A 12,572-nucleotide genomic window follows, 5' to 3' on the forward strand; every position below is an offset into this window, starting at 1 on the left:
GTCATTGGAAATAAGAAATTTTCTGTCTCAGGAACCGCAACCTCAAGCAAGAATTGCCAGGGAACCGCCAATGAAAGTAAGCCATGCATTTCACGCAAACATTTGAGGAAGGCTCTTCTCAATCAAAGATCTGCAAGGAAACAGCGCAACCAGAGTCAAGCTGCACGTATTTCAATGAGAAGGTGGATGCAAACGCAAGCTATCAGACGGCTGAAGGCTAGGCTTTCGTTGTACGAAGAAACCATTCAGAAACTGAAGCAGCAGAGTGAGGAGCTCGCAGAAACCGTCCTCGAAGGCCGACTAAAAGCCCTCACACACAAGCAACGGCTCGCCGTCATGCAGTGTTTTGAGGGTGCTCGACGGAAGTCACCAAAAGGTATGAAATACAACCCGGATTGGCTACTAAAATGCATGATAATGAGGATGAAGAGCCCAAGGCTCTATGAGCACGTGAGACGTGAGGGCATACTGCTGCTGCCTAGTCGATCATGCCTCAAGGTTTACACACGCAAGTACAAAAGTGGGTTCGGTTTTAATTCTGCTGTCTTGGCGGGGATCGCCCAGAAAACAAAATCAATGGATGAATTCAAACGACTCGGCGGACTCATAGTGGATGAAATGAGGTTGTCAGGATGCTTGAGCGTTGGCAAAGGAGGAAAGGTGGAAGGGCTTGTGGACTTGGGAGAGTTTACACCTTACACCGAACGACACATTCCTTGTGATTATGGTTTGGTCATTATGTTTCAACCATTGACAGGTTCTTAATTGGAACCAAGTACTGGCTTGTTTCACTTCCAGGGGAAATGGGAAGGCTGCACTGCTTTCGAAGATCTTAATGGAAGCCGTGCTGCTTACAGAGAAAGCGGGCCTCAAGGTTAATTTTATCCCCTTTGATGGAGCCTCGTGGAATCGATCCATGTGGCGCAAGTTTGGGATATTGGCGACCTCATCCTCGATAAAGTCATCCGTGCTATATCCCGTCGAGATAGGGAGGCGCCTTTTTTCATTTCTGATTTTCCACATTTGGTGAAATGTGTCAGGAATGACTTTATTAAAGCTCTTTACAAAACACCAGATGGTGTTATTTACGTGGAACACATCAAGGCGGCGTACGATGAAGATAAATGCGCTGTAACATTGAAAGTGATGCCTAAAATCACGAAGTCGCACATTCGCCCCAACAACTTTGAAAAGATGAAAGTAAACTTCGCATTCCACCTGTTCAGTGCTGAAGTTCTCCGTCGGCTATTCTTATACAAGAGTGAGATATCTAAGCATTGGAGTGGCCCGGCACCAACACAAGCATTTGCGCTCATGATGGTAAAATTAATTGAGGCCATGACAGCACGCATCCCATCAAAAGGGCTGAAAGTTGGTTGGAAAAACAAAGGGGAAGCTTCCTTGGGCAGTTCCAAGCTTAGATTCATTTCCGCAAGCACCGTTGAGGGACTAAGAGTCACCTTGGATGCTACTCTGGGCCTTCTAAAGTACCTCAATGAGAAACTTTGTTTCAAGTACGTCCTCACAAGCCGACTCAGCCAAGACTGTATAGAAAATTTGTTTGGCATTATCCGTCAGTTTTTAGGGTGCAACGATCACCCGACACCTACCCAATTTTTAATCACAGTGGACTGCCTAAGCTTCTATGATCTGGTAAAGGCACCAAGCAGCGGGCACTGTGCAGGAGACTCGCTTACCTCTCTGTTAGCTGATGGAAGTGAGGCCAAACAAGTGGATTCACTGCTTGACAAAGGCGATCTCGAAAAGCCTAGGTTCACAAGACATCAAAGAACATTCCTGATCATGTGTATCCCGAAAAGACAAGCGATGCCCGACTTGTCTTTTACATAGCAGGGCATCTTGCCAGGAAGGCGATAGTAAAAAGCGGCTGCAGCGACTGCTTTGATGAGCTCCTCGTATCAGCGCAGAAGGCGAACGGAGATCTAGCTGTACTTACAGATTTTTGTGATAATGGCAGCCTCCTTTATCCTTCGGAGAAGCTCTTCTCCTTTGTGGATGCCCTTGAGATCACCTTCACGACATGGTTCTGCTACAATGAACTACACCAAGACAGTATGAATGAGCTGACCTCCTGCCTGCAGAAAAATTCTGTGTGGTCGGCTGTGCACGCCACGGTATCGATCTTACGAACCAGAATTTTTTTTCATCACACGCCTTCACTTCTTCACGAAGTCCCTGAAAAAGGAACGCGCATCTTCCCGCGGGAAAAGAAAGCATCTGAAGCTCAGTCAAAAAGGGACTGCTTAGCGTCTGTATTTCCATATGGTGAGTCGGAAACTTAGTCTTGTTATGGTAATAAAAGTATTTGTAACCCTCACTCTTTTGTTTAAGGCACTGCTTAAAATCCAGGGCGAGCGGAAACGCCATTATCGTGAGTATGACACTGCCTGTCGCTTGGATTCCGTTAAATGCATGCCGCATTCGCTAGCTTAAAACTTCTACAGAAGATTTTGCCACTTCCTTGCGCTACACTATGTTATTTTAGGCTGTGTAGCGACATGAACGCTAAATCGAATAAAGAGACGCAACCAGGCGCGGCCCAGGCAACGCTTCTGCTCCAAGCGCCTGACGAGTAAGCGGGTTACAGCGCCACCTGTCCCGTTCCCTGCAAAGCGTCCCGGCGAAGCAGGCGCGCTCATCACATTTCTCCTATTCTAGCCACTGTAGCTCGTCTCGTCGGAACCCCGCAGGCCGTACCATGCGTACGGCCTGCGGGAGGCATCCCAAGGACACCTCGCGCAAAATTTACAGCTGGCTCCCATTTCCGGAGTGCTCACACAGTAACTGACGCAACCGCTGCAGGAGGTGTGATGGTCGTTAGTCGCCCAGTTCCTCAGAGAGGAGCTGCTGGAGTCTACGCTGCTGTGACCGCTTGAGGGACTGTTCGTTTCATGTCGTCATATGCTGTGTCCGAAGGCGTACCCGCTAGCAAGTCGTCTGTGGCATCGGTGATGTCGCAGGCTAGCAAGGCCACGACGTGCAGGTAATTTACTGTTTGTGAAGTGATGCACCGGTGTTTAAAACGGGCCTCTACTTGCATAAACCAAACTCGGTGATTCTTGGGCCAAAAGTTGGGAAGCTGAAGCTCTGCGGCGATGACAGTAGACGTAACTGTGGCGTTGTCCCTGTAAGCAGGAGTAGGAGCAGCGTCGTCCATGGCTAGTGCTCGAAATAAAAATGTAAAAGTCCTGGGTCACCACTGCCGGTAGCTCGGTTTAACTGAGGCAAGGAGTACACGTTTTGACAGGTTGAGAACGGCTGGTCGACTGGCTTTATTTAAAAGTGAAACAGGTTTGCCAGAGTAGCAGTGGTGGTGCCCCAGTCGGGCAGCCGCTCTTCAGTTCAAAGAAAAAGCAGGAGGGCAATGACCCCCACTGCAAGGAAAACTGGATTGGGGCAATAACCGCTCCGCCCCCCCCCCCCCGGCGGGGACAACGAAGTGACGGACGGTCGTTACAAAGTCACTTTACGTTGATGACTTGCTTATTGGAGTAGATACATAGAAAGACGGCCTTTATGTTAACGAATAGACAAAGACAATCATGAATACCGTCGCAACAAACCTCCGAAAGTCGAGAACCAATAACAAGACAATGAAATAAATTTTACTAAAGAAGAAAAACCCGATAGATGGAGACATTAGCGATGTCACGGTTGTATTAGAGGTGCAGTTGGATACAAATCAAAATTTTAATTTTACTCTGCACTCAGTAATCGAATTCTTAACGTCAACAAACACAAATACGAACGGTATTTACTAAAGACGGCATCCAGGATCTTTGATCCTCTTGGAGTAATTTCACTCTTCACAGTGACACCACAACTTCCACTTCAACAAATGTGGGTGCGGAACGTTTCGTGGGACGAAGAGTTACCCAAGTAAATTAGCACGCCTCGGAGTGAATGGTGTACGGACGTGCTACAGCTTGGCTCGACTAAAATTCCGACTTGCGATAGAAGCAGTCTCCAAGAAATCATGGATACGACGGAACTCCACATTTTTGTTGATGATAGTTTGAGAGCGCATGGTGCATGCCATATTTGAAGGCAACCAACTTGTAAGGCGTGTCCATTACTACGCTCACAGAAGCAAAGTGTCGAGTTGCACCGTTGAAAAGGCCCGTGTTGCCGAAGATGGAGCTAATGGGCGCAGTTATCGGAGCGAGGTTGTAGAAGTACATTCGATCTGAGTGGGATTTTGACGTTGTGCTTGTGATGTGTGGATTTACTCTACTAGTGTTTCTAGCTAGATTCGACGAAGCAGGGATAAACTTAACCAGTTTGCCAAGGACAGAGTGAGGAAAATTTCAAGTCTAACAGTCCCCGAAAAATAACATTACTGTCCAGGACAACAGAATCCGGTAGACATGCTCGCACGCGGCGTATATGCAAAAACACTTCGGGAAAGCCGCATCTGGTGGATTGGTGCAGAATGGCTCACGCGAGTGAGTTTAGAATGGTCTGCAGAATCAACTATAGTATCAGAAGAAAAGGTTGAGCTAGGATCTGAGTCTACAGTGTTCAATGTCCTCATAGAAGGCAAATGGAAAAATGACAAGTTCGCAGATTTAAGGAGATTCCGTGATCTACAGAAGTTTCTACATATCACTGCGATAGTAATACGGTTTGTTGATAGATGTCATACGTGAAAACCCTGTCAAGGAAAAAGTTATGGAGGAAATATTACGCATGCTGCAGAACTATGAATTCTTGTTGGTCAGAAAGAGGTTTTCAAAGAAAATACATGTCAAGTGTCGCACGGGAATTCCAGTACCATGAACTCTTCACTAAGATCTGCATACATTTTTAGCTCCCAAAGGAGCACTTCGCCTTGGCGGACGACTTGAAGAGAGGGATGGTGTCTGTCGAGAGAAACATCCTGTCATTCTTGCCCATAAGCAACCATTTACAAGACAGACGCACACTAACGTGTTTTACATGGTAACCTGTTAAGCACAATGTGTGGCTCATCTTTTGCCGCTTTCCTTGCTTCCCATCGCATCGAATGAAAATCAATTGTACCGAGTGCATTTTCGTGAGGAGGTTGGTGCGAGATATTGATACAGTCAATGAAATCAGTGCTACGCAAGACAATTGAAAAGAAAAAAAAACGCTTGATAGCGAAGAGATAGCAAAGTTACTGGTGGAAATGGAGACCGTGATTAATTCTAGATCACTCAACAATACGTACGCGCACGCAAGAGAACTTGCGTCGATCTGTCCGAAAATTTTTGTTGGCTAAACCGGATTACACGGCGAGAAATACCGGAGCCGAATTTTGCAGACAAGTCAAGAAGACCCTGTTAAACAACTACGATATCGGAACTAGCTCCTCAAACACCTGTGGTTTCTATGGATGGAAGAGTATCTACTCGAACTTCGTTGGCGTCATCACTACACAACAGCGACAAACAATCGTTTAAAGGTGTGCGACATAGTGATCGTCGAGGAATCCAATGCCTCACGATTCGTTTGGCCACTTGGAAGAATACTTGGAGTCTATCAGAGACGAAGTATTTGTACAAGCCTGCCGAGTTTAGACTCAGGACGGGAAGTTAACAAGGCCTGTGCAATAACTGTAGCACTAGAGATGACATCTGTTTCTTCTGGTCGAGAGAATGTAGAAAAGAAGTGCGATAATAAACAGTGGGCGCTCGTAGAGAAAAGAAAAAGAGGATAAAGTTGGAGTGGGCCTTCAGTGTCCGAGTCAGTCTCGGGCGTTTTACAGCGGAGCTGTATATGGCTAGGGCTCCGTGCAATTTTTGTGTGCATCAAAAACTATCATCAATGACTCATACCCCTGTAAGCATTCATACCGAACACCGAAGTGGCACACCGAGGTGCGATATCGAGAAGTTCAATACCACGCACGTTACGTGGGTTTGCCGTGATGACAGCACCCCTGTGATCATTTTCACATATTTAAAAGCCCGTCAAGAAATGGTTCACTCAACTCGTGCTAGAAAAGTTAGACTTCAAGTGCCACACCAATCCAAGTCACTCAACTACTCAACAACGGTCGTGTACAGATTTCACTTTGACCAAGATTTTGTGTAATGTTGTAGCTCAACTCTGTGCATAAAGAGATTAGCCGCTTTGTTTTAAGTCATTAAATTTTTTCATAAGGTAAGCTAGGCGCGTGGCTGTAACCTGGGAATCTTGGGCTCAGTAGACCCCTGTGCAGAGAGCAGCACAAGCTGCAGCTTGCCGTTGACGCCGGGCGGATGGTTTAGTTCGTTCTCGACAAACTGACGCAAAAAGGCGTCGCCGCGAAGACCCTTTAGTGCGCACTGCTGAAGATGCGGCCCGACAGGTTCGCCGCTGAGACCCTAAAGTGTGTGCTGCTGAAAATATCGCCCGGCAGCTTCGCCGCCTATACCCTCGTGATTCTGCTGCCCAAAATGCGGCCCCGCAGCTTCGCCGCGAAGACCCTCTATTGCCTGCTTCTGAAAAGTAGGCACGACAGCTTCTACGCTAGCAACGCCACGTGCGCTGAGCCGAAAATGCGGCCCGTCAGCTTCGCCGCGAAGACCCTCGTATGCGTGCAGCAGAAAACGCGGCCCGGAAGCATCGCCGCGCAAACCCTCAGCTGCGAGCAGGCGAAAATGAGGCGCGGGAGCGTCGTCGTATATGATAACTGTCAACATAGACGCCATGGACGGGCTGGTCAATGATAGGGTTGAGAACCTCGCCCACAGTGAGGTAGACGAGTCGGGGCTCGCAAAAAGACTGTGGCTCAGGTTCGACTGTCGTGCTACGGAAAGACTGGCATGGCTACAGGCGGCACCATTGTGCAGTGTACTTGGGAGCGCGGTCCGCCGATAGAGGGTACCAGTAACAACGCACGATGAGCACAACGTTGGACCCAAAGGTTGACATTACATGTCGCACTACACAGTTTCCCGTGGTGCAGGCTAGTGCAATAGCGATTAATAAGCCTCAGGGTGGCACGTGCACTTGCGTTGTTTACGGATACAACAAACATCACCCCCGATACGTGTACATGGCACTGAGTCGAGCCACTTCACTTGATCGCCTTTACATCACGAACGCTGAAAAGGACTTCGCGTTTTACCTCGTCGCCAAAAAACCCAGATCAAGCACTGGGTGACGAATTTCATAGACTCAAACAGCATCGCGTTGACTCAATCACGGAACGTTGCTTTGTACTGCGCGATCAGCGACACCAATATGCCATACCTGCTCTCTCAGCTTACGTCCTCTGGCTGCGCACAGGCTTGACGTCATGGACGACTACATCTGTTTCTCCGAGACCACGGGTCGTCCACATGACGTCACCGGCTGTAGGTGTGTTGTGTAAACAAATAAAACTGCGCAACAGGCCTAGGGTATGGCCATATACGAACGAGGAATAGAGTGTGTGCCATTCCAACTCGTAGGAGCAGTGGACGTGGACTTTTCCGACGTGCGCGCAGTGCATAACTTCGAGGATATTGTGGTTGCCTCAGTGTATGTGTCACTAGGTGCTCAACATGGCAATGTTATGGACTTCTTGGCACATACCTTAGCTCCTCAATACCATGTGCCCCTAATTTTTACAGGTGATTTCAACGTAAACGCGAAGATCCCCACAACTCCTGGTTCGTACACTGTGTTAAGAAGACCGCGGCATGGAATTTGTGTCAAATACAAAATGCAGCTCTTCGCGCACCAGCTCTTGTTTAAAATTTGTTTTTACAAACATCAAAGTACCCTTGCCGCCTCGCTGCATGTCCTTTTCGACCTACTTTTCCGAGGAGAAAGCACACCTTATTGTGTTTCAATAAATGTATGAGAATATAGACATGAATTTCAAAATACTTACTATTTGAAGTTACCGTGTGCAATCAGTTTACGGCAGTCTCCTGTGGAGACGATCGTCCAGCTTACGCTGAGACTGTGCTCCGTGTGCCACGCAGCCCTGTGTTTTATTTTTCGAATATAAATGAGCACCACGAATCCCGTCGCCAACTTTCTACATCAGGTTTGACTACCACGGCTTACAATGCCTTTAACGTTCTTGCGGTTTCAGCGGTTGTTACAGTGCGCCACACCAATCTGTGGCTGATGTGAAGTCCACGGCCTCGAAATCAAAATATATCGACATCCCTGTAGGAGTTAAGGGTTGGTTCCCACAACTTAGAGAGCCCCATGCCTCGTGCCTACTCGGACGCTGCTGCTGGGGTCTTTCTCTCCTTTACGGCTCGCATTAACAATAGTATCGGCTGAGCGTGAGACCGGACTTGCTGTGTAAAAAAATCAGAAAGGATTAATCTCACGACAACTGTCGCATTTATTGGGATTAGCACTGAAGCAATGCAGCGATACGCCGTATCACAACCACCGAAACGCGTCATGTGCGAGGCGTGTATGCAGCACGCCTCCTTGCACTTTCCGCTGAGCATCTAACAGTGGCGTTGCAAAGCCCGCGTGTGTCTGAGTACATATTCAGGCAAGATTGCCTGAATATAAATGACTCGGGTTATATTACGTCCAACAACGGAGAATTGTTAAAGTATATTTTTAACGCCATTAGCATCTTTAGGGTAATTCACGTGCTTAACGGGACTTAAGTATCTATCTATCTATCTATCTATCTATCTATCTATCTATCTATCTATCTATCTATCTATCTATCTATCTATCTATCTATCTATCTATCTATCTATCTATCTATCTATCTATCTATCTATCTATCTATCTATCTATCTATCTATCTATCTATCTATCTATCTATCTATCTATCTAACCGTTTTCCCGCAGACATGTGTTTATGGGCAGTCCATGGTCACTTAGGTAACGCGTCTGCTGCTCTTAGTGAACAGGGTTCAAAACCAACTTTCGGAGACTAACTTACGTCACTAGGTGCGTGGCACTGTGTGACTATGTGCCGCTGTTCAACAAACCTTTTTGGCGCACACATAGGTCGCTAGACATGCAAGACTGCGCAGGAACCACTGTTCGAGGACCTTCGACTCCAACTCGGAGCACTGAATTTGTGTCACTCGGTCTGCATTGCTCTTAAGTGAACATCTTTGATACAAAATCGGGTCACTGGATACATACCGATAGGTGTGCGCCGCTCATCAATAAAAGTCTTTCACGCCTACTTTTAGGTAAGTAATTGTCACTGGGAGTGTGCCGCTCTCTAGGGGCAAAAAAGATCATTGTAGGTTTTCTGATGCTTGGCGGAACCAAGCGCGATGCTCGGTTTGGTTCCGCCGAGCATCGGTGATGCATCGGTGATACCGATAGACGGCGTAGCGTGTGCAGTGAAAGTAGCGTCGCGTGCAGTAGCGGCAGTGCGACGGGAGAGGAGCTCGGCTGCATACCGACCAGCCGATTTGGCGATGTGTGATCTCGACGAGCCGACTGTTCCATTAAAATATCTTTGAAATTTGCACTAGGCTGGGCAGAATTGAAACCACTTCACACGTGTTCCTCAAGGACAGCATCCCTGCGCTTTAGCTAGCTGTGTCACAAATGCACTTTGGATGTGCCGCATTTCAATGCACGGCTTTCACGCCAATGCTTTAGCGAGTTGCCGGGAATTATCTGGCTATGCGACAGGGCAATACCATTCTAGGGTGAAGTCGCGCTTGAACGCAAGAACATTGCCAATGATCTTATTTTTTCTTCCAAGTATATGACATCGCAGTTTGCAGCGTGCGCCATGCTGATAACTGCCGCTTGTTTCACAGGGTTACGGAACCCTTGGTCGTTTAAAAGAGTAGTTGCCAGGTTATCAGCCATATTAGCTTAAGGATGCGTGTCAAGGCTGACCTGGTCGTGTTCAAGTCAGCGCCCAGCAAATGAATCTGTGGACATACAGAGTACATATTACACAGCCCATTTAGACCAGTCTGAATAGAGACGAGGTTTCTTCAGCTTCTGCAACCCGAAACGACCATCCCGGCGCTGTCCGATCCAGAGCCTGGTTTGTGGGTACGTTTTATAATGAAATATTTAGCGCGTACAATCGACAAGCACACAGTGAAGCGGGACACACGAGCGCTCGTGTGTCCCCCTTCACTGTGTCCTTGTCGATTGTGCACGCTAAATATTTCACTATGAATTCGTACCAACTCGCCCAACTATCACTTCTGCTGGGACACGTTTTACTTCGCATGAAGCAAGCAAGCACTTCAACGTCACATCCATCTATGCTAGGTGAGAGTGCGTCGCTACTGTCAACTGTAAGGCTGAAGCTGCTTTACGACAAATAATCCGTTGGTAGCGGTTGCGCTGTAGGATCGACATCGTCACCGCCAATGACCTGGGAAAATGGAGGCTTATTCTGACGCGATGGTGGAGACATTTGATGATGCTTTTCAGCTTCTTTGAATGAATCGCCAGCGAGAGGCAGCTTTGGAACAGATGTATCTGTGGCGCGTCAAGCCGGCCTCGGATTCTCCGTCGCTGCAGTGGCAGAGGAAATTAGCGCCAGATGAATGCAAATCCGCTTCCCTTCCGCCCTTCCTCGCAGCTCCTCTGTCCTCGTCCTCCTTCACAGCTCCTTCACAGCTACCTCGTAACTCCCTCACCTTCCCCTGCCTTCTCACGCAAGTGAATTTGCAAGTGAATTTTCACTTTCTCTAGTTGTCATGACTGTCATACACGTTGTCCAGTTTTGTGCAATATCTGAGTGCATATGTCAGAAGCTCTTCTACACTTTGGTCTTCAGCGCATTATGTAAAACTTTTGTACTTTTATAACTGTGTACATGGAATGGCCTTCACGTTTTCTTGCTTTTTATTATTATTTTTTCACTGACTGTGAACTTTTGTCTTGTTTAGTAGTCATGTACATGTCATGTATCTTTCCCTTTCGTTCATTTCCTGAGCGTGTATCATACCAAGTTCTACTAAAATCTTGGTTTTCGGAAATGGAAGTCAATAAAACGAGACCAAAGATTTACTGTATTGAAAGTAGAATTTATTGATCTTCTGGCACACGCAGGCACAATCAAAGTACGGATAATACTGTGTGCGTGCAAACACATAAAGAACCCACGGCGCAGACGCGCCAGTTCAGAAACAATGTCAATGCGCGGCGTAGCGCGCGCGCGATTAAAACGAAAGAAAACAAAAACGCGCCGCACCACGCGCAGGCGTAAAGAAAGCAAAAGTTAACTGCGAGTACGTCATGGGGAAGAGGAACAGACACTGGAATGGGTCGGCATAATAAAAACGAAACGAAAAAGCTAAGAGCGCTAGTGTGAGGAAATGCCGCGCTGCTGCTGTTCCTGTTGCCATGGCAACGTAAGCAATCGTGTGCGCCGCCATTTCACCAAAGTATCGCCCACCTGCTAGGGCCGTAACTGAAGGGGTTACTTGGCGCTGTAGTCGAGAGCGTGTCTGCATTAAAACAGCCAATGGAAACTGAGCGGAGATTCACCCCTCGGGGTGAAGGGTACTAAGGGTTTTACTGCTGTACTCAACGAAGTCCTAGCGTCGGTATGTCGTGCTGCGGCCCTTGCCGCATGCCGAGCACATCCGGACTAGCCGCAGGAACGAATTGAGCGCCCACTCCGACGGGGATGGGATAACAAAAACCATTATTTTATGCCAGCAGCGTACCTATGTAGAAAACACTCTTGCGAAAAGTGATGTCACGTACAGATAGCATTTCATACGTCAAGGCGGCAGCGCTACATTATGCGGACACATCAGACACGTAGCATAGGCGGCATCACCAAACAGCACAAGTCGGAATGACGAAAATTCAGTGCGCTCAGCTTGTGCATGAAGTGGGACGACGATGGCACCGCCCGAAAGGCCACGTCGACCACCGCGTGCGTTTCCTTGTCGTCCGCAGAGTCCAGCCACCATGGCGTGCAGCTATCGGCTGAGGAGGACGCCACGTGGTCCACGGCGCCTGCACCATTTAATGTCGTAGAGGCCAGCATGTTTGCTGGCCTCTACGACATGCTGCCCAAGCTGCGTATGTGTTCTGTCCCTTTAACCAATCTCCGAGAGATGAAGACATGACTACAAATGCAATGAGTATTTGTTAATTTCCTGTATGAATGAATGAATGAATGAATAAAACCACGTTTATTCCGCATTATAATGCACCGAGGGCACTGCGGTGGAAAGGGAGCGTTATTATTGCAAAGGGGAAGGGTGTTTGTCTGCTTTTCCGTATCTCGCCTCTTTCACGCCAACTAGGGTCATTCTATAGTCACGGGCTAATGGGTGGAACATCGGGCTGACCTGCCCAGTTAAATGGATTCGAAACATATTTGGAACACTGGCTGCGTGCCAATATGTGTTTGCCACTCTACAATGACAGAAAAAAAAAAGTTCCTTTAAATTTCTCCGATGCTCAGCGGAATCGAACCCGCTCTGGGTGCGGACACATTGCTGTAGCACCGCTAGATGGCGCAGCGTGGGCAGCGGGAAGCGCTAGAGAGAAGCCCTGCTGCATTTCGCGAAGCCGATTTCGCGATGACTGATTTCGACCAACCGAGTGAATAATTCGAGAAGTTTTAAAATTTCTCCCATGCTGGGCGATATTGAACCCACTTCGCACGGGTTGTTCAAGGACAA

General features: G+C 47.8%; 1 pseudogene; it reads left to right on the forward strand.

Annotated features, from left to right (window-relative positions):
• Positions 1-1,146: 1,146 nt before the first annotated feature.
• The window catches only part of LOC126540216 (uncharacterized), a 205,427-nt pseudogene continuing 194,001 nt past the window's right edge, over positions 1,147-12,572 (forward strand).

Source organism: Dermacentor andersoni, chromosome 2 (assembly GCF_023375885.2).
Source record: "Dermacentor andersoni chromosome 2, qqDerAnde1_hic_scaffold, whole genome shotgun sequence".
NCBI classification, from domain to species: domain Eukaryota; kingdom Metazoa; phylum Arthropoda; class Arachnida; order Ixodida; family Ixodidae; genus Dermacentor; species Dermacentor andersoni.